This window comes from Pleurodeles waltl, chromosome 11 (assembly GCF_031143425.1).
Source record: "Pleurodeles waltl isolate 20211129_DDA chromosome 11, aPleWal1.hap1.20221129, whole genome shotgun sequence".
NCBI classification, from domain to species: Eukaryota; Metazoa; Chordata; class Amphibia; order Caudata; family Salamandridae; genus Pleurodeles; species Pleurodeles waltl.
Window position 1 is genome coordinate 504,683,708 of NC_090450.1, and position 25,594 is coordinate 504,709,301.

General features: G+C 44.6%; 1 protein-coding gene across 3 annotated transcripts in view; it reads right to left on the reverse strand.

The window, feature by feature from the left end:
• LOC138265818 (ubiquitin carboxyl-terminal hydrolase 12A-like) overlaps positions 1 to 25,594 on the reverse strand; it is a 735,388-nt gene that overhangs the window by 464,932 nt on the left and 244,862 nt on the right. The window lies entirely within an intron of this gene.

The following is a 25,594-nucleotide window of genomic DNA, read 5'->3' on the forward strand; positions in this document are numbered from 1 at the left end:
GTGGGGGGCGGTTGGGGGATTCTTCAAGAAGATGTTGACAAAGTAATGATGGTAGAAGTTACTAGCCATCAGCTCCCAGAGAACAGATAAAGAAAATGCCCAGTAAACAATGACGGAACTGTAAAAGCGCAGGGTAAAAACTAAAAATATTTGACTACAGGGTTATGCCTACAAAGTGGCTGAGCGTAGTTACTAGCCAAACGAATTTGCCCATTAGTCACTGCGCCTAGAGATAATGAGAAGCTGAGCAAGAGGTGCAAACCAAGAACTGCCCTACAGAACTACAGAAGTTTGGGTGATGGCAGGGTTGAGAGGAGGGGGCTTTCGGTACGACGGGAAGAGAAACAGTGGCAGATCAGACCCCCAAAGAGTTGGACTGAAATGTCTTTCCTTTGGACGGAGTCAGGGCTGAACTTTACAGTTATTTCCTGCTCCATGCTTACACGCCCTTATACTGAGGTTACAGGACCTAACCCTTCTGCTCTAACCCGGAATCAGGGTATACACTATAGAAAAACAAAAAATGGTTCCATGGGACTTTTTTTTTAGTTTGTAGTCAGTACGTCTCTGCCTCCTTATACCAATCATCAATCAGCATTTATTTTCTAACAATAGGTCATGTTCAACAAATACAATAAATCAAAAGGGTGAAGATGGCGCAGTATTCTAGAGTATGGTATTCTGAAACAGTGGCGTAGCGTGGGTTGTCAGCACCTGGGGCAAGGCAAGTAATTTGCGCCCCCTAACCCGTGGATTTTAGCACTCGCGAGTGCGAGCGCGCCCCCCCCCAGATGTTGCGCCCGGTGCGGCCGCCCCCCCCCTGCACCTCCCACGCTACGCCACTGTTCTGAAACATATACAGTGATGCATATATACAAGAGGGATGTCTGCAAATTCCAAAACAGGCAGTTCATTTGTCACAGATGCTTGTTTCAAATTTCATTATTTGCAGCCAAAACTAAATCACAGGCCAAAGCGCCATAGCATCAAATTTTCTATCTACATGAGAAGAAAGGGGAAAAGAGAAGGAGGGTGGAAAAGGGAAACTGAAGGCAGTAGAAGAGAGGAGAAGGGCAGAAAAGAGCAATGGGGGTGTGAAGGCTGAAATAATCAATAATACATCAGCAATTATTAACAGATAAGAATTAACATGAATTATGCTAATCTAGAGAAATCGTGTGTTTTTTCAAAATATGCCCACCTATGTGGCAGCCATACAACATTAATAAATAATTAATATTAAATATTTGGTAATACTATGCACATGCAGACTTAAAAGTGTATTAGTGGGTCATATTAACGTGTAAATGAAATGTTTTGCTTAAAATTACTAGGCATAGAGTAATTTGTGAATTCTGGGCCTAGTCGACAAGGCCTCATTTTAAGTTTCATGGTACAAATAAATGTTCGTAAATAATTCTCTGTCTTAATGGACTTCACATTTGTACATTGTTCTTTGTTCGCACAGAACTAATCAAGGTTTTGTGAAGTTGCAACGTTAAACTAGTTGACCGTGAGCTGTAAAGTACTGTACTATCCATAGATACATTTGTATCATTGGTGCGTGAGAAACTGAAATTTCCAAGACATGACAATGGCTTCACTGACTGAAGTTATGATTGCAACAAAATGTAACTTGACGAGAACTAGTGACAGGAGCGAGAGAAGAGGAGCCTATTATAGAACTGTGAAAGACTGCCAAACTATATCACAGATCTACGAATTAATGTTTATTGGTTCTATGGTAGTCATCAAAATGAGAGTTCGAGAAGTTACTTGTATGGTTTTGATTTACCCCGACTGTACTTACCAGAGAAAGCAGAGTTCCAGATGCCCCTTCTTCCTACCCTTCACCTTATGCGTAATTATTGCTATTATTGATTGGTAATGCTGTTGATGCTGTTGCGTCAGCTTGATGCCCTGGCTAAAGGTGGTTCAGCATCTCATTGATTCGCTGATTCTGTTGACACAGGAGCTAGGCTGATTATAACATCCTAAAAGGTTACATAAGTGTTTCAATAGGGCAAATTATATAATTTTTGCAAAAATTTTACTGTTTTGTTCAAAAATAATTTTATCACTAAATAGACTGTATTATATGTGTTTATAATTAATAATGAGGGGAATATGTACTTATGATTCAATGTCTTTATTCAGATCGATCACACTCATCTAAGAATGGACGTTCTTTTATGAGCACATCTTTGGTATGATACTTTCTTATCTCTACTTTATTGATCACTATGGGGGTCATTGCTGTTTCGGCGATTGCACTGCCAACAGGCTGGCGGTGCAATCCTGGCGCGGTCGCACCGCCGGGGCCGGCGGTTTCCCGCCACATTTGCCCCGGCGGTGATAATCCGCCTGTGCAGCGCTGCCTAGGGGATTACGAGTCCCCGACCGCCAGCCTTTTCCTGGCGGTTTAAACCGCCAGGAAAAGGCTGGCGGTACGGGGAGTCACGGGGCCCCCTGACAGGGCCCCATGGAGCTTTTCAGGAAAGCGTGACTGGTGCAACTGCACCCGTCGCACGGCCGCAACACCGCCGGCTCTATTTCGAGCCGGCTCCTGTGTTGCGGCCCAGCGGGGATCTCATAATGACCGCGGCGGGAGTGCAGCTGCATTGGGGGCCGCCCGGCGGTCAGATCTTGGCAGGCAGCTGAAGCCGCCTGCCAAGGTCATAATGAGGGCCTATATATATTCCTTTAAGAAATTCTCACCAATATATATATATATATATATATATATATATATATATATATATATATATACACTAATGGGATAGAATTTACTCTTTTCCCTCCGCTAGCACCAGTCTCACGTCCCTTAAAAACGTCACAATCTTACAAGTATGTATCTTTTTCCCTTTAGTGACACCCTCTCTTACAGGTCAGTTTGCTGTATAGTTTGAGGATCACAGGACTATCAACTTTGTTTCTTGCTATCCTCTTCTTCCCTCTCATCACTGAAATAATGGGTCTGTTCTATGTTGGATTTCCTACTTTGCACTCAGCTTTATTACTTTACAGCTTAACTGTTTGACTTAATCACTACTTACCATTTGCAGACCTGAAAAAGCCCCAGGCGGACTAACCACAAGGCGGTGAAACATGTCGGCTGTTTTCTTCTACATGTTCAAGATTTCTACATGGAACATGACTCTTGAACACTTCTAGGTTATATTACCACCAATAAGTGTACTTAAATTGAATTCAAGGACTAGAAGTAATATTACTGATTTCAAACTGAGGCACTTTTACAATATTTACATTTTATATGAGTTGGCTATCTACCTTTTTGGAGTTAAATCAGAACTAGATGAATTAATCGAAGGAACTTTTGCCCTGAAAAGACTCAACTCATATGGGGAAGAAAAACTGCTTTTTTGTGCATATTAGTTACTAACAAAGCAGGACAGGTACACCAGGATTTAGCAGATCTTGCAGACAATTATGCAATGGAAATTGAGAAAACAAAACATTTGAGAAGAAGCTTTAGGTTAGAATTCGATTCAAAAGATATTAAGAATATGAGAGTACCGGCAATAAAACTCCACATTAGGGAATTGATACAAAGCATTAAGACATGGGGAGCATTAGACAAGTGGGAAGGCAAATGGGTAAAGAAACGAGACAAGAGAAAAAGGGAGTCTGCAAATTTAAATGTTAATGTGCAGCAGACTGACGATCCAGTAAAAATATTACCAATGAGAGAAATTCCAGGAGAAAATTTAGTGCATGTCTCTTGGAGCAGAGATGACATTCTGTCATTTACAAATGATTACCAGAGATTGAGAGAGAAACCAGTGCAATGATACCAGCAAACAGATAGATTTGTGAAACTTGCCAAATGCCTGTGGGAAGATTTAAACACATTACAAGAAATAGTAGACCCAGCTGCTTTGAGCAGGTAGGTCGCTTCCATCGCTCCTCGCTGCTGCCAGCTGCCACCAGTTCTTGCTGAATTTTGCCCGGTATTTTTTTTTGTTTTTTTTCCTCCCGTAGCCACTGTGTCCTCACGGCCCCACCCCCCTCCCTCCTCTAGTCCTTTTGTCCCTGCCTTGGTTCCCTGATGGCCGGCCCCCCAGCCTGCCATTAGATCCCGCCACCCCTTCTCCCAGTTGACACACCCTCCCTCCTCCCCTCTTATGCAGGCCGCAGCACGGTGAGGACAGCGACCTCCGACCCTGCTTTGAGCAGGTAGGTTGCTTCCATCGCTCCTCACTGCTGCCAGCTGCCACCAGTTCTTGCTGAATTTTGCCTGGTATTTTTTTATTTATTTTTTCCTCCTGTAGCCGCTGCGTCCCCGCCCCCCTCCCTCCTTGAGTCCTTTCCTTCCTGACTTGGTTCCCTGCTGGCCCGCCCCCCTGGCCTGCCATTGGATCCCGCCACCCCTCCTCCCAGCTGACACACCCTCCCTCCTCCCCTCTTATGCTGGCCGCAGCGCAGATGTGCCAAAGGCGTGCCAAGTGAAAGCTCGTCTGCGCCCGTCCGTGCCAAGAATGCACCTAGCACCAGACCCCCTGGCCAACACGCCCCCGCACTACCTTTCACCATTACACCGCCGAGGAACTCCACACCTTAAACCCAGGTCGTTCCTCCATCTGCTGCCAGTCTACACCAACGCGCACCAGAGGACCCTTCTCTTGCAATGCCTGCAACTTCACCTGCAAGCCAACCCCCGAACACCATAACAAAACAACAGACTGCCACCTAAGATGCATCCTGCTGAACACCTGCTCCGTCCACAAACATGCAATTGAACTCTGGGACTTACTGACCACTCACTCGCCGGACATCGCATTCCTCACCGAAACATGGATGAACCCTGCCTCGGAACCAGACATAGCAATAGCTATACCAGATAATTACAAAATCACCAGAAGAGACCGCAACAACAAATCAGGAGGAGGAATCGCCATAGTCCATAAAAACACCATAAGAATCTCCACCAACTCCGACGACATCACCAAGTCCGCCGAGCACCTCCACTTCACAATCTACGTAAACGCTAACAACACACTCAGAGGAACACTGGTCTACAGACCCCCCGGCCCGAGACCACAGTTCTGCAACGATATCGCCAACACCATCAGCTCCCAAGCCCTCGCCTCAACGGACTACATCCTTCTAGGCGACCTGAACTTCTACCTGGAAAATAACAACAATACCAACACCACCAATCTAATCAACAACCTCGCCAACCTCGGCCTCAAGCAACTTGTCACTTCACCGACCCACTCCGCAGGCCATACACTCGATCCCATCTTCTCAACCAGCAACCACGCCACCTTCAGCCACACCACCGAACTCTACTGGACAGACCACTGATGCACCCATTTCTCCTACCAGAAACCAGTCACTCACCACCAACGCACACAACCGCCCGACGCAACTGGAGCTAAATATCCACGGACCAACTGATCCCCACCCTCGCCCAGACCCCCCCCCCCCTTCAGGACCTCAGACCCCAACACAGCCGCCACCAACCTGCACCACTGGATAGAAGACTGCGCCAACACCCTCGCAATGCTCAAAAAACACCCAAACAACCCGCTGGTTCACCCCAGATTTACAGGAATCCAAGCGACGATGCCGCAGAATGGAAAAAAGCTGGCGCCGTGACCCTACCACCTCCAATCGCATCGCCTTCAAGGAGGCCCAACGCAGACATCGCCAATTGATACGCACCGCCAAAAGGACACACTTCAAAAACCGCATCGACACCAACGCTCACAACAGCACAGAACTCTTCGGCATCATCAAAGAGCTATCCACCCCCAGGGTCTGCTCCAACGAACCCCCGCCATCACAGGAGCTCTGCAGCTCGCTCGCATCCCACTTCCGTTGAAAGATAGAAGAAATCCACAACAGCTTCAACTCCCAGCCCCACCAGCTAACTACAAACACCCTCGAACCCTACGCTCCAAGCAACACCCACCTCCTCCACACCTGGACCCCGGTCAACACAGAAGACACCGCGAACACCATGGCCACCATGCACTCTGGATCACCATCGGACCCCTACCCACATCACATCTTCAACAAAGCCAACACCATCATCGCCCCCCATCTCTGCCACACCATTAACAGTTCCTTCGAATCAGCCGCCTTCTCAGAGAGATGGAAGCACGCAGAAATCAACGCCTTGCTAAAGAAACCTAAGGCACACCCTGACGACCCCAAGAACTACCGACCGATTTTCCTCCTCCCCTTCCCAGCCAAGGTCATCGAAAAAATCGTGAACAATTAACTATCCCGGTTCCTGGAAGACAACAAGGCACTCGACACCTCCCAATCCGGATTCCGCAAAAACCACAGCACCGAGACCGCACTCATTGCTGCAACAGACGACATCAGGACCAAGCTCGACAAAGGAGAAACAGCAGCACTCATCCTCCTGGACCTCTCCGCAGCTTTCGACACGGTATGACATCACACTCTCCGCACACGCCTCCACAACGCTGGAATCCGCGACAAAGCCCTGGACTGGATCTCGCCATTTCTCACAGACAGGACCCAAAGAGTTGCCTCCCGCCGTTCCTATCAGAAGCCTCAAATATCACCTGTGGCATTCCTCAAGGATCTTCACTCAGCCCCACACTTTTCAACGTGTACATGGCCCCCCTCGGCAACATCGCACGAACACACCACATCAACATAGTCTCCTACGCTGACGACACTCAGCTCATCATCTCCCTCACGAAAGATCCCACTACTGCAAAGGACAACCTCCACAACGGACTCTACGCCATCACCAACTCGATGGAATCAAGCCACCTCAGGTTAAACACAGACAAGACAGAATTACTCATATTCGGCACCAACCCCTCAGCTTGGAACGACTCCTGGTGGCCCACCTCCCTAGGATCTGTACCCTCACCCACCACTCAAGCACGCAACTTGGGCTTCATCTTGGAGTCCACACTCAGCATGACTCAGCAGGTCAATGCCATCTCCTCTTCCTGCTACAACACCCTCCGCCTACTCCGCAGAATCTTCAAATGGATTTCCATCGAAACCAGGAAAACCGTCACCCACGCGTTGGTCAGTAGCCGATTGGATTACGGAAACACCCTATATGCAGGAATAACTAACAAACTCCAAACAAAACTGCAAAGAATCCAGAACGCATCCGCCCACCTCATTCTGGACATCCCACGCTGCGACCACATCCCACCCCACCACAGAGACCTACACTGGCTACCAGTATCAAAGAAGTTCACCTTCAAAATCCTCATCCACGCACACAAGGCCCTCCACAACACAGGACCCGCCTACCTCAACGACAGAATCACCTTTCACACTCCGACCCGCAACCTTCGCTCCGCCAACCATGCCCTCGCCTCAATCCTTGTGTCCGCCGCACGACCGCCGGAGGAAGATCTTTCTCTCACCTTGCCGTAAAGACCTGGACCTCACTACCACTTCACCTCCGCCTGACCCAAGATCTTCTTTCAGGAAACACCTCAAGAGTTGGCTTTTCGACCAGTATCTCTCCCCCATAGCGCCTTGAGACCTTACCGGGTGAGTAGTGTGCTTTATAAATCCCTGATTGATTGATTGATTGGGTGGAATGCAAGAGAAGTATTGATTGGCCAACAAGGGAGCCAACATGAGATTCAGCTACAGGTGAACCGCCTCCTGACGTAAGGAAGTACTATTACAAAGTGATTGAATTTATGAAAACCAGAATTTCTCCCAAGAATATCGACTGGCAGAGAATTGAAAGGACAGCTCAGAAAGCAAAGGAGTCCATAAGTGTGTATTATGAAAGACTGTTTAAAAATTACAGTGGTACGGAGACAACTGAGCCAAAAGACATGATACATTTTGTGTTCAGATATGTTGAAGGATTGAGACCTGAAGTTAGCCAGATAATTAAGTAATTTGATTTGTTGGCAAGCTAAGCCGATTGATGAGGTGTTGCAATATGCTAAATACTCTAGTGACGAGACTGAATTGAAGCAGTGAAAGTTGAAAGGGAAGGCAATGGTGATGTAGATTAAAGTGGCACAATGTGGGATGCAAGGAATTTTCCCACAACCGCAGCAGGGAAACATGGTGTTTCAGAATTAGCCGAGAGGTAGAGGTCACGGTGGAAATTGGAATGTGAATTGTGGTGTTGACCTGAGTACAGTGATCACACAGAATGATATCCAGGTGATGAAAAGGACATCACCTTGTCACGCGTGTGGCGGTTTCGGGCACAGGAAGCATGAGTGTCCGATGTTAGGACAGGAAGGAGTTGTCATGCAGACAAAAGAAAACAATCCTTTTCTAAACATGAAAGGGCCGAAAATGAGAAACCACAATTTGAATTTTCAGAGTAATATGGGTCAAATGCAAAGTCCCCAACCTGTGCAATAAATGTTGCCCAGTGGTGCCCAATCCAGCAGTGATACTGTTTCAGATTCCATGTAATGATGAGTGGTTCACAGTGTGGACTTGTCTCAAGCATTCTTTTCTGTACCTCTTTGTGAGGATGGTAAATTTCTTTTCTGTTTTAAATTCCTTGATTGTGTATATATCGTTTGTGAAGAATTCCTCAAGGTTTTTCAGAATCCCCGGCCATCTTTTATCAGATACTGAAGAAGAACTTGGAAACATTGGAAATGCCTTTCCAATCAACCTTGGTTCAATACATGGATGACTTTTTGGTTGCTTCAAAAATGAAGGAAGCATGCAGGCAAGATACGATTGTCTTGTTGAATCATTTGTGAAAAAATGGACATAAAGTGTCCCCAACTAAATTACAGTACTGTCTGGGAGAAGTGAAATATTTGGGACACCAAACTGAAAAGGGAGCAAGAAATATTTCCAGAGAAAGAGTCACTGCCATATTACTGATGAATCCCCCAATTACACACAGAGATGTATGAATGTTTCTGGGAATGGTGAGCTATTGTCAACAATGGATTCCAAATTTCTCAGTCATTTCCAAACCATTGCAAAAGCTGACCCACAAAGAAGTTACTTACCCTATAAAAATAGACAAAGCTTGTATGAAAGCCTTTTACTGAATTGTGAGAAAGTGTGTGCAAGGCTCCGGCTTTGGGAATGCCTTACTACACTAAACCATTCATGTTGTTTTGTCATGAATGTGATGGATGTTCTCTTTCTGTTTTAATACAGGTACATGGTGGGGTGAAACACCCCATAGCATATTTTTCAGCTACTTTGGATCCTGTCGCAGCAGCTTTGCCTGGTCGTTTGCATACTGTGGCAGCGGTTGGTTACAGCCTCACTTAGATTGAGAGCATCATGATGGGACATCCCTTAACTGTTTTGGTCCCTCACGCCTTTTAAGTTTTGCTTGCTCGAACAAAGACTCAACACCTGACTAATGCTAGATTGACCAGATACGAAACCTTGATTTTGGGTTCTCCAAATGTTACTCTGAAAAGGTGTACAGTGCTAGACCCAGCAACTTTGCTCCCAAAAGAAAACCCAGACCTGACATTTGAGATACCCGATTGGAAGAAAATGGGCAAATTATTTTCTTTAAGGGTTCCTGTTTAAGAGATAACGTGGGAACATTAAAAGCAGGAGTTGCAGTATGCACAATTTCTGGTATACTTGAAGCTTCCTGGCTTTGAGGAGTATATACCGCACAAGTTGCCAAATTGGTGAGTCTTACCAGAGCATGCCATGTCTCCGTGCAGCTGAAAGTTACCATTTATACAGACAGTCAGTATGGATTTGGAATAGTGCATGACTTTGGCCAGCTATGGTCACAGAGAGATTTCATGACCTCTTCTGGGTCCCCTTTTAGAAATGGTGACAGAATCCATGATTTGGTACAAGCTTTACAAATGACTGAAAAGATTTCTGTGGTGAAATGCAGTGCCCACATGGTTTTTTTTCAATGAGGAATGGATATGCAGATCAGGTTGTGAGGTTTCACGTACAGAATTGTATATCCTTTAAAGATAAATGGGAACTTTTGCCAAAAGAAGTTGGTGCAAGCTATGCATTTACTGTTGATGATACCTGGAAAGAGATAAAGAGCCTACAGGAGAGAGTTGATAAAGAAGAAAAGAAATCTTGGGTAAAACTGAAATGTGTACAAAGAGAAGATGATGTTTGGGTGTCCGGGAAGGGACAAGTTGTATTACTTAACTGTTTACTGACACAAATGGCTAGATACTATTATGGCCAAGCACATGTTGGGAGAGATGCAATGATTCGAACATTTAAACAGACTGGTTCAATCCAAAATGTAGACAGGTTGCCAAAACAGTTTGCCACCATTGTATCATCTGTCAACAGATGAACTTGGGTAAGAGAACAGTTATTCACATCAGCCACACTGGAAGAGCTGGAGGTCCATTCAGCAGAATGCAAAAGGATTTCATTGAGATGCCTATGTATGGAGGATTGAGATATGTGTTTGTGATTGTTTGCATTTTCAGTCACTGGATTGAAGCATGCCCTGCATGTAGGAATGACAGTCTTACAGCAGCAAAAGTATTACTTAACAACTTAATACCATGTTTTGGTTTTCCGGTCTTTTCAGAATCAGATAGAGGAAGTCACTTCAATAATGAAGTAATTAAACTACTGTGTTCAGCCTTAAACATTAGGCAAAATCTGCATTGTAGCTAATCTGCATTGTAGCTATCGCCCTGAAGCACCAGGACTAGTACAGCAAATGAATGGTCCCCTGAAGTCGCGACTTGCAAAAATGTATGCAGCTACAAACATGAAATGGCCAGATGCACTACCTTCGGTTCTGATGAGCATGAGAAACACACCCGACAGAAAAACTGGACTGTCCCCGCACAAGATCCTCATGGGCAGAGCAATGAGGCTGCCAGCAGTTCCTGAAAATGCTCTTGTGAACATAACACATATGGTATTCGATTACTGCAAGGGTCTGGATGATGTTGTTCACTCTTTTTCTCATCAGGTGGAAGGTACAACCGTGCTGCCATCTCAAGACCAGAGTCACAACTTGAGAGCTGGAGACTGGCTTTTAAGAAAGACTTGTCTGGAGCACATGTGGAAGGGTCCCCACCAGGTAGTACTGGTTACTACTTATGATGTGAATTGTTCAGGAGTTCCAAACTGGGTACATGCCATCACACTCGAAAAGTACCCTGCCCTTTGGACAATGAAGACGAGTTGTTGAGAGTACCAACAACAGCCAGAGCAGAGAGGGAAACTGGAGATTCAGAAACAGACTTGGAGCAGACCAAGGAAAATCCAGACACTCCTGTAAGAGACGAGATGGAGAACTTACAGGAGAATGACATTGAACCAGCCTCGACTGAGGCTGCAGGAGAGTCTAGTTTGAGGAGGGCTCTCCCAGAAGCAAATGAGTTTGAAACCCAGAGAAAACAGCCCACCAACTCGGTGGAAGGGGTTGAGTTAGAAACGGATCGGACGCCTCAAGAATCAGCTGCAGGAACATCAAGACAAAATCAAAATCCTGCAGAACAAAGAGAAGCTGTGAGCCCAGCACCGAAAAGAGCATTGACAAAAATATCAGTGAAGGAAGATAAGTGGCCAAAATTACAGACCAAAGGAAGAGACATGGGTGAACTATCAAAAATTGAAGAAGCAGCAGACTCCACAAGACAAGAAGATTTGAGTGATGGAGAAATCATTGGAGATCAAAAATTAAAAAGGAAAATAATAGCAAATCGAAGATACTCTGGTCCTGAATGGACATATGCTACAACTAGTGATTGGCAAAGATAATTTTTGTCATTTTGTTTTGATCGTGTGGCTCCAGGTCAGCATTTTGGCACTTGAAGTTGATTTATGAACTGAACTTTGAGAAAGATTTCTTGAAACTAGAAACATAAAAGCCACTAACCTGGAAAATACTTTTGAGAACTGATTATGACAAGCTGCTTAACCGATTTTGATAAGGTTATGGATGAAAGTCTGTGAGCTGTAAAAAACTGCAAAGAAGGTTGAGAATTTTTTTTGGGATAAAATGTTTTCTTTTTTCTACTTTCTGATTCTTTATAGATTGAGTGATTATAGCAAGCAGAGAAGAGAAAATGCCATAGGTGTTGTAATTACATAGGTATTGGCTTAGTGATTGTATGCCTGATAGGGTGTTTATTGGTAATAGTGGGAGTGAGCATTCACTATAAAGCTGAGACTAATCATACATCTTCTGTATAAACTACGGAGCTTCCAGAAGCAGAAAAGTTTAAGCTGGATGAGAAATATTTACACGTCAACAACTCACAAGAAGATCCCTCTTCTAACGTCTTCTATGGCTTGCTGTATGAATATGTTGAGACGATGAATGTAAGAGAATTTTATGCCTGCACGCAAGTTCCTTCCTCAGTGGAAGAAGGAATAACTTATCATACCCTGCAATTAACGTATGGGATTAGCTGCAGTCTTTTACTAACAAAGTTTTATATTCAGGAGTACATACAGTACTTTTATTCTTATCACAATGTAGTGTTTTTCTTTGTCCCTATTATCAGATAACTGAGCAGGATAGCTAAGGGCAATGATATAGTATTAGTGAGAGGCTTCTTTGAACCTACACTAACCTTTGGAACAGTTTACACTCATTGAAAGAACCTCACATGCTTGGTTTCACCAGTACAGAAAAATTTCTTAGATCAAACTGAAGACAGGAGAAAGACATTGAAAGAGAAGATAGATAAAGGCTTAGTGAAAAGGACATTTAAGAATGACTACGCTTTTAGTGAAACAAAAACACAACAGAAGTTAGTTTTAGATGCATAACATGTAGGAAAGCTTTGTATATATAAACCACAATCTAGAACGGACACTTTATTTCTGGGAACGAGTGAAAGCAGATATGTGTTTCTTTTCCAAAGTAAATTGACTTTAATGCTAAATGGACAAGACCCAGTGATTCCTGGGATTTATTACATCTGTGGAAAAAATGCTTACGTCCGTCTTCCAAGAGGATGGTATGGCACATGCTACTTGGGAATTGTATTCCCAAAGATGTATCAACGTGAAAAACTGAACGAGACACCGAAATCACCTGACTTACAAATTGCTAGATTAAAGAGAGAATCTTATTCTGGCATAGTTGAAGATATAATTGGAGCAATAATTCATTCAGTGGGAGTTATTCTAAATTCTATACACATTTTAAAAGTTATCTACTATTGTGGATAAAATGTTGTCTAGCTTTTTAGGAGTAATGGCCTTAATGGACACTAAAATGGCTGTGGTACGTTCTATGACTCTTCAGAACCGCCTTGTGTTAGATATCCTTTTAGCAAAGGAGGACGAAGAAAGTAAAATGCTGAAATCGCAACGCTGTTGTTCATATACTCCTGATAACAGTAGAGGGGTTAAAAGCTTTATTAACAATCTGCCTAATGTAAACGATGATTTAAAGGTTCTAAAGGAACCTAGAGAGTTTAGGAAAAGTTTGGCGAAAGTTTTACTGAAGTGGGAAATTGGCTGGGCAACCTAAGGAAAGGTATCATTGGGAACATTTTACAGTGAATATTAATTGTTATAATTGGTATCATTGGCATTATGGGATCTTATAAATTGCACATGGTAATCAAAAGACAAAGAATGAAAAATGATCAGAGGAGGGAAGAAATAAAATTTGAAAAAAGGAGCAGATACTTTGATGAGAATTGGAGAAAAAAGGGGAAATGTCAGACGCTGTGAAGAAACAAAATGTTAGGTTAACAAAAATAATTGTGTTTTGTGTTATTAGTTTGTGATGACACATTTAGTAATCAGAGGAGGGATTGTGAAAGCTCAAATAATCACTAATACATTTGCAATGATTAATAGATAAGAATTACCATGAATTATGCTAATATAGAGAAATCAAGTGTTTTTGAAAATGTACCTGTTAGACTTAGCATCCTTGGTGTGGTCCCCCCTAACTTTTTGCCTCTGTTTCCCAGGTTGTTGATGAGTGCTGGATTCTGTTTTTTCAATTTTTTATCCGCTGGGCACTTTACCACTCCTATCCAGTGCTAAAGTGCAAGTGCTCCTATGTTAAATATATGTGTAATTGCCTTTCCATGATTGGCATACTTGATTTACTAGTAAGTCCCTAGTACAGTGTGCTAGAGGTGCCCAGGGCCTGTAAATCAAATACAACTAGTGGGCCTGCAGCACTGGTTGTGCCACCCACATTAGTAGCCCTGTAAACATGGCTCAGACCTGCCCCTGCAGTGTCTGTATGTGCAATTTTAAACTGCCCATTTGACTTGGCAAGTAGACCCACTAGCCAGGCCTAAACCTTCCCTGTTTATATATGTAAGGCACCCCTAAGGTAGGCCCTATCTAGCACCATGGGCAGGGTGCAGTGTTGTTAATAGTGGGACATGTACCAATGTGTTTTACAAGTCCTTTCAGTGAAATACTGACAAATTCATTTTTCACTGTTGCAAGGCCTATCTCTCTCATATGTTACCATGGGGGCTGCCTTTAAATATTATTAAAGTTCAGATTCCGTTTGGGAGCAGATAGATATTTGGAGTTTAGGTCTCTGAGCTCCCACTTTAAAAATACATATTTTAGTGAAGTTGGTTTTCAGATTGTGTGTTTGAAAATGCCACTTTTAGAAAGTAGACCTTTTCTTGCTGAAAGCATTCTGTGACTCTGCCTGTTTGTGGATTCCCTGTCTGGGTCAGTTTGACAGTTGGGCTGTTTGCATCTCTCTCTAGACAGTGACACAAAGGGAGCTGGGGTGTAGCCTGCATATTCTGATGAGCCATCTGTGCTGGGGGGGAGGGCAGGAGTGGTCACTTACACCTGAAAGGGCTGTGCCTGCCCTCACACAATGCATTCTCTAACCCCCTGGTGTGTGTCTGGGGCCTGGCCTGGGCAAGGCAGGATCTTACAAACAAGAGAGACTTTTATTTGAAGTTCGCCTACTTCAAAGGCTGAAACGGGAATAAGAAGCGCACCCAAAACCCCTGAAAATTAGATAACTTCTGGAATCAAGAGGAACCTCTGCCAAGGAGAAGAGATGAAGAGCTGAGGAGAAGTGCTGCCGCTGCCAGTGACTCTACTTTGTTGGGCTATCCTGCAGTTGCTGCTTCTGCCTGTGAAAGGGGACAGACTGGACTTTGTTGTGTATTCCTGCTTGAGAAGAATCTCCAAGGGCTTGAACTGAGCTTTCTTCCTGTTGTTGAAGTCTCAGGACCATCAAAGACTTCCCCTGCCAGCACACGGACTCTCTGATAAGACTCCTGTCTTGCCAAGTGGTGCCCTATCCAGTTCATGGGCCCTTAAAAGGTGAAGTTGGCAGACAAGAAAAGAAAATCCATGCACAGACCCACCAGAGAATGCTGCCATGGAGTGGGTCGCCCCGGCCCCAGGCAGAGACAGACCATTGATTCTCCTGAGAGAAGTAGCATCACTGGCTATACCAAATTAATTTCCACATACCAGCACCAATGTATCCTGGCCATAGCCCTTGACGACCTGGAAGCAATGAGGGTGACCCACAAGAAGATTTATGTTACTGCCTAGTTACGAGCTGGGATTCAAGTACGAGTGACTGATGCTTCTACAATGGGAGCGGGTGGGATTTGGGGGGACAGGTAATTGGTTAAACTGTTGTTTGTTTTGATTTTAGTTCTCAGGGCACATATTGCACTACATGATTCACACTGCCCTTTATTCAACTTGCTAAGACCCAGGCACAATGGAGCTGCCCAATGTGTCTCGGACCTGGGGACACCTGCAGTGCACCCCATTACAATGTCTTTTTGTATAGGCCACCATGACTAATTATAGGGCAATGGCGTGAACATGAACAACCTCCTAGAGAGGAGCAGTTCTACAATACCTACATCAACACGCTTCCCAGGTTGGGATGCTCCAAGAAACCCATCTCCTGTGTACTAATTACTCCTTTCTAGGTCAGTATGGCTACAGTAAGGTATTTCATGTGGGATTCAACCACAGATCTAGGGGTGTAGCAATCATGCCCCATAAATCCTTCCAGATGGCGATCTCTTGGTTCTACCCAGATGTTATGGGGAGATATGTGTTATTGGAAGTGTATCTGTCCCCCTAACAACCAGGTGCCTCCACACTGATGACACTTAGGAACCCTATAGCATCATGTCCCATTGGCAAGACGCTTATAGAGGAAAACTTTAACAATAGCCTAGGCCCCCTCGATTCCCTGCGAGCTACCGGAACTGAGACCAGGAAAGGAAAGGTACTGGCCAATTGGCCGATGGGTCTTGGGCTATGCGACTCACGGAGGGTATGGAATCCTGATGTTAGAGATTACACATATGCTTCAGCAGCACATGATTTCTTATCTCGTATTGACCTCTTTTTGCTACCAGCTTCAGACTTTCTCCACACACAACTTTCTCCTATCCTTAAACAAGGCATTTCAGACTATGTACCAATCTCAATCCAGATGGGAGACCCGAGAGGGTAGAAGGAGAAACAGATATGGCACCTCAGCACCTGGTCTCTCCTGGATTGATCATTCACCCTGTCATTACAGGCCCATCTGAAGGCGTTCTTAAGTTTCAAGGGGAGATTGGACTTGCCAAAGACACTCTGTGGAGCATGTAAAGCTACTATGTGCGGCAACGCAAGCTCCTGTATCAGGGGCTGTTGGAAAATGGATTATTGGTAAGGGCAGGTATGTACCTACATTTAGCAATAAGCCACAAACCCTGCTAGGTCCGGTCAAGGTCTCAATAAATTAATCCCCGCTCAACTCTCGGTGGCATGGCAATGAGCAGTTAAGCTTAATTTAGGAGACAGGTGTGTAAAGCATGTAAAAATCACAAAACAGTAAATAAGTAAAACACAATAAAAATCCAGCACCAATTTATATAAATAGATTATATTTCTATCTTTAAAATGACACTAAAATGTCAAAAATCCAATATATAGAACTGGAGATATACATTTTTTAAAGATTCTAATCCGCCACAAGTCCCTTCTCCGCCAGATGTTTCATGGCACTAGCACCGCCATGAAGAGGCTGATGGAGATGGGGTGTAGGAGGCCCCAGGGGGGCCTTTGCACTGCCCATGCACTTGGCATGGGTAGTGCAGGGGCCACCCTGGCCAGCCCTGTCGCAATGTTCACTGTCTGTTTTCAAGACAGTGAACATCGCAACGGATTCTGGTGCATACTGCTCACTACAGCATTGCCGCCGGCTCTATTGTGAGCTGGAGACAATGCTGTAGGCTGCTTCCCACTCGGCCAGCGGCAAACACATAATGGGGCCTGTGAGGAGGCGCCAAATTGGCACAACCTGCCCGTCTGGACTTCGGCAGACTGGCTTTTTGATCTACCAAAGTCATTATGACACCCTAAATGTTTTCTAGTGCTTAGAATTTAAAATTGAAGCCGACCTACCTGGAGCCCTCCTCGGGTTCCACTATGTCGGAAGCCTCAGTCAACTTTTTACATTCGGACTTAGAAACATTTTTGGAGCTTTTTCTATCCGACTTCTGACGACCCTCCACAGGAAGCCGATTTTGATTCAACGTCATTGGATTGCCCCCAGTGAAATCCTGGAAGTCTGGGGCTCCAGAGCTTTTCAGCAGGACGAACCTGTTCATCTCATGGCGACACAATGTTGACCAACTGCCTGTCCCCAATTCCACCTAAATGTTGCGTGCCTCCAACTTAAATACACATGATCAGCATCGCAATATCCCGGGGGAAAGGGGATGGATGAGAGAAGGAGAGAGAGACTGGAGTCGCAGGGCTGGATCCAGACACCTAGTGATGGGCCTTGAAGAGCCGTTCCTTCCTATGATAAATTACACATCAGTCAAATAACTAATATCTGATAAGCCATGTATACTCTAATATTAAACTATGATGTGCAAGCTAGATGTACCTGTGGGGGTCCCCTTTCCTGCTTTTGATGGCTCTCCCTCTCTCTAGGAATTTTCGGAAGCAATATGGATTACCTGTAATTAAATAAGAGCCTTGAACCTCCTATACTGTGTATAGCTACTCCCACTCTGATCCCAGATTAGTCCCTCGTCACCTCAATTAAGTCTATCTAGATGTTCCTTGGTGTTCAGTGGATATCTTGCATTTTTCACCTTGATGAGACTGGGCACCACAGCAGTGCACCTATGGGTGTACTACCTATGCTGGGGTCCCGATACCTAAATACCCTACCATGCTGAGATCAACTAGGCCCTTTTGGAGCTGAATGTGAGCCCAAGATGACACAGGTTCCCAATGGAATACTATCACAGAATGCACCAATTCATTATATCTCCAGTTTTAAACATGTATCTCAAAGCCATTGACTGAGGCCACTTCCCCGCAGAGGCAGACCTGGCCACCAATGTGGTATTGCTAAAACCCGGTAAGCTGCCCGACCGGTCCACCTCTTAATGGCCTTTCTCTCTCAAAAACAAAGAAGTTAAGCTATTTTCAAAGACATTGGTGAGATGGCCCAACTATGTCCTGAACCAGCTAGTCCACCTAGATCAACGCGAGTTTAGGCCGCATCGCAGCACAAAGCATCAGGGGAGTTTGTATCATCTTAGTCCACTCCCGGACACTTCACTGATCTACAGCATTAATGCTTCTCGACTTTGAGAAGGCCTTTGATTAACTAGACTGGGCCTTCTTACATGAAGTCCTGGCTAAGCTGGGCATTGGCGCCCAAATGCAATCCTATATCCATCTTTTAAATGCCAGACCACAAGTGCATGTACAGGAAAAGATAGCGGTTTTCCCCCAGATTTCAGATTTGGTGGGGCACAAGTCAGGGGTGCCCCTGTCCCCGGTCTCTTGGTCCCGGAAATGGAACCCTTGGCGACTTAGATACAGTATGGTTCCAAAATCTGGGGGTTCAATTGGGGAATGGCTCTAGAGGATAGGATAGCTGTCTATGTGGAAAATGCCCTTTTATTTAAGGCCCGCCCAGTGGAGATTAGGCAGGTTCTAATCTCTATTTTGGACATTTTTAAGAAAGCTTCAAGATTATAGGTAAACTGGTTTAAATCACTCATGGTCCCTCTGTGAGGAGACAGAGAAGACAAAACCTGGCACCTTGGCTGTCCCATCAAATGCTTGAGCTTCCGATACCTGGGGATTCAAATGACCTGAGAACCAGACCTGGAGCATCTAGATAAACTTACCAAATTGCCTCTCAACCTGTTGGGCAGAGTAGCCTTATGTTAAAAATGATGATCTTTCCATGCCTGCTTTCCAACATTTCCCCTTCTCCATCCAGAATCAATGGTTTGACACCATCACCACTAAAGCCCGTAAATTTAAACAGGGCAGTAAACCCCCTAGAATCTCATTTAACAAATGTGTATGATCTACTTTCGATAGGGTCCTAGCCATGGATGAGATCCATCTCTACTATTGGGCTGCACATACCTTGGTGGTAAACAACTGGGTGCATGGGGGGTGGGCGGACCCCGCCTTCAAAATGGAGGTCTTGCTTATTGGCATGAACAAACTCACATATATGCTCAATGGGACACCTATACCAAAGCCCTTCAGGAGATGAACAGGGTGGTGTTCGAAGCCTGGAGGACACCACTGCGATGGACAGGTTGGGACCACTGGGTGATGATGGAGACCCTTTCTGGACTGGAAGACAGCTGAACTGGGTGTCACAGCTGGGGGCTTCAAGGGCTAAGACAGAACAGGAGTGAGAAGCTGGGTGATGTGTGGGAAGGTGACCACATGAAATATTTTTTTTACCATTCAAACTGAATTCTCTCTCTGAAAATCCCAATTCTACTGCTATGTACAGCTTGTAGCGGGCCACCAGGAGGCCCTTACTGCCTCACCGGACTACAACCCCTCAGAGTCATGAATACTCACAGGCCCACTTGTTAAGGGAGGTATCTCAGAGGTGTACAGAGCCCTGGTCTTCCACTCGCCTTGTGGCCTAGCAAATCTGAAAGGTCGATGGTAGCTGTGGTTGGGCCCTCTTGAAGACATGGAGATTCAAGGGAAGCATGTATGTCACAACACACCCTGGAAATATCAACTTGGCTACGCCTCATCCATATTAATTATTTACACTCTAAAAACCTTACAACTAGATGTCTGTTGAAAGATAAAAAACTCTCAGAGCCCTCCTGCACTAGATAATGGGATTACACAGGATATTTTTTCCATATGGTGTGGGATGTCCCCTTACCCAGCGATTTTGGCGCATCATATTCAAAACACACTCAGATGTACTAGGTCAACAAACTGAGGCCTCCCAAAGTTACCTTTTTATGGATTCTAGATGATTTGGGATGCCCCAGGGGCGAACAAATCCTGGTGGGACTGGGAAGACTATTGGCAGAAAGTAACATAGCAAAATATTGGAAGAAGCCCCCCACTGAGAGAATGGAGGCAGGCATGGACCAATGTGCAAAGCAGGAGGAACCTCTTCCCCCCCAAAAACATTCTAAGACTTGGGGGAAATGGTGGTGCTACTATGGGTCGTTCTAGGAATGTGATTAATGTGAGATATATTGAATAACAGCGCACAGGGGTTTACATGGTCGATTCCCAAGGGTTCCCTGAGAGGACCTGCAATGGGAGCATGTTACCTGTATTTTTTGTCAAAAACAATAAAATGTTCTTATTACAAAAAAAAGGAAATTCCTAACAGATTTAAGTCATTAACTAAAGCATCAACAGTAATGGCAACAAATAGAATCTCATTCTGTGAGGGGTGAATGCACATCATTTCTAGACAAGCTTTGGCAGCACCAATATGTCTTGCATTTGGGACTTATTGACTTTGCCAACGGGTTTTTGCCATGCCGCATAAAATTGCAAAATGCTGCGCAGGACAGCAACAAACTAAACAAAAACAGAAAGAAAGACAAGGGCTAGTGACGCCTACACATCATTTTATAGATGCTCACATAATCTATTAAGCATGTGTGCCTACAAAATTACCAATGCGCCATTTATTTTTTTCATTTACAGATCCAAGTTGGATCAGTAAAGAAAAACAAAAGAAAAAGAAGTAGTGCAAATGTACTTTTAGGATGGCGAGGCAGGCAGAAATTTGCTGCCTACCCTCCATCAAATAAATCAATACATTTTAAAAACAAGCAAGACGCATGGTCTAGCGCATGCATTCGCAGGCTCGACCCTAAACAAGAGTGTGGGTGGTGTAGGGCCAGCAACTGGGATCAGAAGGAAGGGAGCAGCAGGGAAGGAGACACACATGTGAGAAAGCAATGCAGGGGAAGCACACAAGGGTGCAGGAAGAAACACGCTGATTACAGAGAGCTACCAGGGGTGGCTCGTCCATGAGGGTGGGGGAACGTCGCCACCCGCCAGCAGTGACAGCTGTAAAACCTTTACAAGGAAACAATAACAAACAGTGTTTGTTATTGTTTCCTTGTAAAGCAGTGGGGCCACGGGGGTGACGTGCTCTAAGGGGGAATGCTGGGGGAGTGCTCCAGCCTACAACACTTTTGCTAAGCTGGAGAGAGCCTGCACAGGCCCCCAGTCTGCCAGGGAGCGCCCTTGGCTGGGTTTCTAGCCAATCCTGATGCTGCTTTTAGCAGCGATAGGATTGGCCGCAGGGCAGGTTGGGAGCCTGTGCCTGCCTCCAGCCAGCAGAGTAGAGGTGCACGTCGCGGGAGCCAAGGTAAGTTTTAAAAAATATATATATATTAATATCCCCGCCACGCCCCTGCCCCCCCACCCGCGCACGACACCCCGCCACACCACCTTCAACACCCGCGAGCCGCAACTGAAAGCAACATGTAGTACGACGGAGGAGGGAGAGATGTACGTGACGGAGACAGATAAAAGGGTATGCACTCTCATGGAGTGCAGAGCCAAAAAAAAGTTTCAAATGTTGTGCCTGAAAAGAAAGCCGTGGAAGGACATAAATGATGAGGCTATGTTCCAGGGATGGGACAAACATAATAAGAGGAAGGAAAGTCCACACAAGCTAAAGAATAAAATGCAAGCAAGTGAGAGTGACAATGAAGATAACCAAAGGTAAGGCCACTATACACAGACAGTGTGTTTTTCGTAACCAGACAGCTTTTGCTGTTTCGTGGCCAAGACCTAAAAAGGGATGGAAAGAAACAACCACGGTCCAGCAAAAGAAGCTGTCAAAAAACAGAAGTAGTGATCGAATGTAACAAAGCAGTGCATATGGAATAAGGTAAACTGGGCAATTAGTAAAAGTATAACTTGCGGACCAATGTATTAAAAATAAACTGAAGCATCAAATAAATGGCAGCAAATAACATCTAATTCTCTGTAGGGGCAAACGTGGAGCATTTTAAATGTTCATCAAGGACAAAACTCTGCAACACTTAGAGGTGTGGGGAAAATAATGGAGCAGAAAGACATAATGCCCACTACTTAAGGTATACATTTAATTGACTCAGAGGAAAAGAAAAAAAATGATGGACAGAACCTAGCATTGCCCTGCAAAACAGCGGTAACTAGAGGCACCACAAACGTAGCAATGTTAAACGTATAAAAAAATAAATAAAAAAAATGGGAAAATTAATAAAAAAATCATTTAAAGGACAATTTATATTCACAATAAATACAGATTCTACGTCACTAGCTGAAGCATCAAAATGAATGTCAGGAAATATTATCTCATTCTATGAGGCGGCAGGTGGCCAGCATTTCTAAACAAATAGTCCCCACTAGCAAGAGCGCACAGTTTTAGAAGCTTTAGGATTTAGAGTTCAAATATGAGTGATACTATGGCATCTGCTCTAATATCAATATCAATAGAAAATAAGAGTGCTGAAAAAAATTGTGTCCACTTTACTAGTTCTAAATTCAAAGTAGATACAGGGAAAGGAGAAGAAGGACTGAAACAAGGGCAGCTCAGCAAAAAAGCTGTCACTATTAGCATTCAACAGTAGAAAAGAGACATATGCAAAAAAATAAATGTGGCAATTAATCAAACTACAATTTACATAGCAATTTGTGAAAAGGTATAAAAGACATCAATTAAAAGCCAAGGGCCAGATGTACAAAGCACTGCTTGTAAAATACTGGCCGCAATTTATGACCAGTATTTCAGAGATCAGTGTGGTATTTTGCGAACTGAACTATACACTAACAGGTGGGTTCACAAAATACAGAATGGTAGTAAATTGCAATTTCACCTACATCATAAATACTAATGAGGTAGGTTGAAAACTGTGACTAGGATTAACAGCCATCACAGGGATAGTGGCCTGCTTGGGCCAGCAGACAACCATGTATATGACTGCTTTTCAAAAAAGTAAATGTTTTTATTTTAAATGCAGCCCATTTTCCTTAACCCTTTCGCTGCCAGGCCTTTTCCCCCTCCTGTGCCAGGCCTTTTTTTGCCTATTTGGGGCAGTTCGCGCTTAGGCCCTCATAACGTTTTGTCCACATAAGCTAACCAAGCCAAATTTGCGTCCTTTTTTTCCAACATCCTAGGGATTCTAGAGGTACCCAGACTTTGTGGGTTCCCCTGAAGGAGGCCAAGAAATTGGCCAAAATACAGGGAAAATTTCGTTTTTTTTAAAAAAATTGGAAAAAGTGGCTGCAGAAGAAGGCTTGTGGTTTTTCCCCTGAAAATGGCATCAACAAAGGGTTTGCGGTGCTAAACTCAGCAGCTTCCCAGCTTTCAGGAACAGGCAGACTTGAATCAGAAAACCCAACACAATTTTGGCATTTTACTGGGACATACCCCATTTTTGCAATTTTTTGTGCTTTCAGCCTCCTTCCAGTCAGTGACAGAAATGGGCATGAAACCAATGCTGGATCCCAGAAACCTAAACATTTCTGAAAAGTAGACACAATTCTGAATTCAGCAACGGGTCATTTGTGTAGATCCTACAAGGGTTTCCTACAGAAAATAACAACTGAAAAAGAAAAATATTGAAATTGAGGTGAAAAAAACATCAATTTTTCTCTACGTTTTACTCTGTAACTTTTCCCTGCAATGTCAGATTATCGAAAGCAATATACCGTTACGTCTGCTGGACTCCTCTGGTTGCGGGGATATATAGGGCTTGTAGGTTCATCAAGAACCCGAGGAACCCAGAGCCAATAAATGAGCTGCACCCTGCAGTGCGTTTTCGTTCTATACCGGGTATACAGCAATTCATTTGCTGAAATATAAAGAGTAAAAAATTGCTATCAAGAAAACCTTTGTATTTCCAAAAAGGGCACAACATAAGGTGTTGAGGAGCAGTGGTTATTTGCACATCTCTGAATTCCGGGGTGACCATACTAGCATGTGAATTACAGGGCATTTCTCAAATGTCTTTTTTACACACTCTCCTATATTTGGAAGGAAAAATGTAGAGAAAGACAAGGGGCAATAATACTTGTTTTGCTAATCTATGTTCCCCCAAGTCTCCCGATAAAAATGATACCTCACTTGTGTGGGTAGGCCTAGCGCCCGCGACAGGAAACGCCCCAAAGCGCAACGTGGACACATCCAAATTTTTGGAAGAAAACAGAGGTGTTTTTTGCGAAGTGCCTACCTGTAGATTTTGGCCTCTAGCTCAGCCGGCACCTAGGGAAACCTACCAAACCTGTGCATTTCTGAAAACTAGAGACCTAGGGGAATCCAAGGAGGGGTGACTTGCGGGGCTCGGACCTGGTTCTGTTACCCAGAATCCTTTGCAAACCTCAAACTTTGGCTAAAAAAACACATGTTCCTCACATTTCTGTGGCAGAAAGTTCTGGAATCTGAGAGGAGCCACAAATTTCCTTCCACCCAGCGTTCCCCCAAGTCTCCCGATAAAAATGATACCTCACTTGTGTGGGTAGGCTTAGCGCCCGCGACAGGAAACGCCCCAAAGCGCAACGTGGACACATCCAAATTTTTGGAAGAAAACAGGTGTTTTTTGCAAAGTGCCTACCTGTAGATTTTGGCGTCTAGCTCAGCCGGCACCTAGGGAACCCTACCAAACCTGTGCATTTCTGAAAACTAGAGACCTAGGGGAATCCAAGGAGGGGTGACTTGCGGGGCTCGGACCAGGTTCTGTTACCCAGAATCGTTTGCAAACCTCAAAATTTGGCTAAAAAAACACATGTTCCTCACATTTCTGTGGCAGAAAGTTCTGGAATCTGAGAGGAGCCACGAATTTCCTTCCACCCAGCGTTCCCCCAAGTCTCCCGATAAAAATGATACCTCACTTGTGTGGGTAGGCCTAGCGCCCGCGACAGGAAACGCCCCAAAGCGCAACGTGGACACATCCAAATTTTGGGAAGAAAACAGTGCCTACCTGTGGATTTTGGCCTGTAGCTCAGCCGGCACCTAGGGAAACCTACCAACCCTGTGCATTTTCTAAAACTAGAGACCTAGGGGAATCCAAGATGGGGTGACTTGTGGGGCTCGGGCCAGGTTCTGTTACCCAGAATCCTTTGCAAACCTCAAAATTTGGCTAAAAAAACACATGTTCCTCACATTTCTGTGGCAGAAAGTTCGGGAATCTGAGAGGAGCCACAAATTTCCTTCCACCCAGCGTTTCCCCAAGTCTCCCGATAAAAATGATACCTCACTTGTGTGGGTAGGCCTAGCGCCCGCGACAGGAAACGCCCCAAAGCGCAACGTGGACACATCCAAATTTTTGGAAGAAAACAGAGGTGTTTTTTGCGAAGTGCCTACCTGTAGATTTTGGCCTCTAGCTCAGCCGGCACCTAGGGAAACCTACCA